This window comes from Suncus etruscus, chromosome 11 (assembly GCF_024139225.1).
Source record: "Suncus etruscus isolate mSunEtr1 chromosome 11, mSunEtr1.pri.cur, whole genome shotgun sequence".
Classification (NCBI taxonomy): Eukaryota; Metazoa; Chordata; class Mammalia; order Eulipotyphla; family Soricidae; genus Suncus; species Suncus etruscus.
The window spans coordinates 59,298,960-59,302,493 of record NC_064858.1 but is presented as its reverse complement, the minus strand read 5'-3'; the positions used below and the strand labels follow the sequence as shown (position 1 = coordinate 59,302,493).

Sequence of the window (3,534 nt, the reverse complement as noted above, 5' to 3'; positions counted from 1 at the left end):
CCCTCCATAAAAGTAATTTTTTAACTTTTCTGACAAGCAAAAGGTACTCATACCAATAAGAATTCCGATTTTATTCTTTAAATAAATGTAAATATTAGTTCTTTATGAAAAAAGGAAAAAAGAAAAAGTAGGAGTGTCATGCAATATGAGTGTGTGTACAACACATTGAAAGAGAATAAATGAGAGAAAACTGAAAAAGAACTCACTTTTACTGTTATTCTTTTTCTTTACATAGAATTTCCTTTTGGCTAAGAAATAAATGTTATATTGTTACCTTAGAACTTTGCTATGCAGCTAAAAGTCATAGCAAATGTCAGATAATTTAACAGTTTATTGCTTGTTGCATTTTAACTGTGTTCCCTGCCCAATTCCTATCATGTGATTTTATCATTTTCTACTAACCCCACGCTCAATGTGGTCAAAGGAAAGAAAACTGTATGAATTTTATTGGAATTTTATCTCTACCTCACAGAAGCATGTAATTTGTTATTTTTTACATTCTACATTTTTCTCAGCTATAAAATGGATAATGATAAGTAACTTTGGAATTATTGTGAGGGCTGGTATAGCAAGTATTTTTCAGTGAGCTATGTGAGGTAACAATTTGCTGGTGAGGCAGGCCTTGATTATAGGAAGGAATTTGAAATAGAATAAGAAGGAATTTTAAAGGTGAATATCTTTGCTCACTTGGAGAATCTAGTGCACTTTGGTGCTTGGCACACAAAGGCTTGATAAGTACTTATTAGATAAGTTAATTAAGAAAGAAGGGGAAAGTCATTTCAGGTGGGGAAAATCACTAGAGACAGGACTACTTATCTTTTTTTCTATAGGTTGTGGGTAGGCTGACAAAGAAATAATACATATTATTAAGGGTGAAAGTAGTCTTGTAACTTTAGCAACTGACATAAAAAGTTAAGGAGTGTAGAAGATTAAAATGTATTCTAAGATAACAGAAAACATTTCAAGTTAACTACAATTTAGAGACAGGAATTAAGAAACCAGTTCAATTAGGGGTTCTAATAACACTGAAGCTGAAGAAAACTGTGACAAATGAAATTAGGAAGAAATCTAGGGTAGAAGCAGGTATAGTAGAGTAAATAGAAAATAAATGCTAGGAAGGAAAAATAGTGGGTTAAACAAAGCAGAGAAAGTTCACTGCAAGGTGTGGAGAAGTGTTAGTTACACCTTATTTTACCCAAAACAAAGATCCCTGGTTTCTTTGTATATATTTGTTTACAACTTGATTTTACCCAAAACAAAGATCCTCTTATATGTAAACCTGGGCAGGACAGGCTCAGAATAGCTTCCCCATCTGGGGTGTGGTCCCTGTACTGAAAAAAAAAAAAAAAACAAAAAAAAAAACAGTTCTGGCAGGAATCTTGGTGGGGATTTGAGGTAGAAGACTGCCAGACAATATGTGTTTCATCCTCAGCCTTGTCCAGATTATTATATGTGTGACCCTGCTTTATACTCATTCACCTGATCTTGGAGATAGAGCACGTGGGAGATTTTACAGAGAAGCCTTACTCAGAGGGAATGACAACCTAAACTTTTACTCCTCACAGGCTGGTGGACCATCTTATGCTTATTGAACCAAATAAGAATTATACTATAGGTTAAAATAAATTTCACACCCCTACATATACATCTAAATTTTTTTTGGTTTTTGGGCCACACTCGGTGACACTCAGGGGTTACTTCTAGCTATGCACTCAGAAATTGCTCCTAGCTTGGGGGACCATATGGGATTCCTGGGATTGAACCGAGGTCTGTCCTGGGTCAGCCATGTGCAAGGCAAATGCCCTACCATTGCGCTATCACTCTAGTCCCATATACATCTGAATTTATCATAGTAAGGACCCTGACTCCACAAGTCCAGAATTCTGAACTCTTTATATTTTTAACACTTTTCAGAACAGTAGGAGTATAGCAAACTTTATGGGGAAGGTATGTGAAAGCCTACCAAGTTTAATTTACAAAACTGAGAACACAGAGGACTCAAACAGCACTAGACTGATCAGGAAATGCTCGAAAAATTATTTTAGTGACATCATTGTGAGGACATTTAATGAGAGCAAAGAAACAATAACATTGGTAGTCAGCAAAGTGAGCAGTGTGAAAGAAAAAAAATTGAGTTCTGATTGGGAAAACTACAAGCAGAAATGAAGAGAATGCTTATTGTTGTCCTCTACTAAATTAAGAGGTATTGCTAAAAACTACTAAAAAATCCCTACCTTCCTAATTTTCAACAATGAGTTAACATTCGTGAATACATTTTCAATAACAAGTTAACACATAGTTTTCCTTATTTTATGAGAATTCTAAAAGATATTAGTGAAGAATAAAAGTTACTTTTATTAATGATAGGGAAGACAGGGTATTACCATAATCAGACCCAAGCACTAATTAAAAATTAATGTGTTATATTTTATTTATTTATTTATTTATTTTTAAGCAGGGGAGAGCGTGAACATAGTCCCCCACTACCACAAATTATGCAGTCGAGTTTCCCACATTTGGGGAAATCGCAGAGGTCAGCACACATGGAGTGCAATGGGTGAGCCTCACCCTGGGGAAACCACCTTCATCATCATGGTTTCGCCACTGCCAGGTAAGTATGTGTGTTGTATTTTAGATACAGAAGTAGGCATTACATTATTTAGATGTCTTAATTTATGATTTAATAATCAATCATAACAAATTTATTTTTTATTAAATTATTTTCTGATAATTACACCAGGCATTCTTCAAATTTTCTTGGAGCAAATGGTATGAAGTAAATTTGATTTCTGCTTATTAAGGGCAGGCATATTTTTGAGAAAAAATGGGTACATTAATAGAGAGTTCACACTCTTTGGTGGGATTTGTGTTGGAACATTGCATGCCTGAAACAACTATATTTTGAATAAATTTGTAAATGTATGTTTAATAAACATACATTAAAATAATGCATACTTCAGGTTTTATGGGGGCAAAGATTGTGACTGTCATCAATGAGTAAAGCCCTTACAGAAATACCTAGATAATATCACTATGAGGATAGTTACTGATTGTGAAATAAAAGTATGCATTTAAGACAGATTCTCCTATAATGAAATTATTCTTAGTTACAGACACATAGCTTTCTGATATTAAAGAGCATACTGAGTGTTTTAATAAAAATTATGATTATAAACTGCTTCAGAATACCTTAAACAACTTTTGGTAAATTAATGATTATCTCCCACACTCATCAGCCATCTGGTGTGACCAAGTTGTTGCATGATTTCATCTGGACATACCTTGTATGAGGTCTTTGACATGGCGCAACAATATAGTTGACTTTGCCAATAGCCACCAGAAAACCAAGCAAGCTAATCTCATGTTCCTTCACTAAAATGCTTCATTTAAGTATTTGGTATCAATGCAAAAATGCCCCAGGTTATCCCAAGCTTAGCAACCCACAACCATGCAAAACACACAGACTTCCCCCACAGGACTTCTCCAACAATGCCATTGCTAAGCATATTTTGGCACTTAAAATAGCCTTCTACT

General features: G+C 34.5%; 1 non-coding gene across 1 annotated transcript; it reads right to left on the bottom strand.

The window, feature by feature from the left end:
• Positions 1-2,455: 2,455 nt before the first annotated feature.
• On the bottom strand, positions 2,456-2,619 carry LOC126023750 (U1 spliceosomal RNA). The gene has a single exon (XR_007500820.1). It is a non-coding gene; the product is annotated as a U1 spliceosomal RNA (small nuclear RNA).
• Between the last annotated feature and the right edge of the window lie 915 nt (positions 2,620-3,534).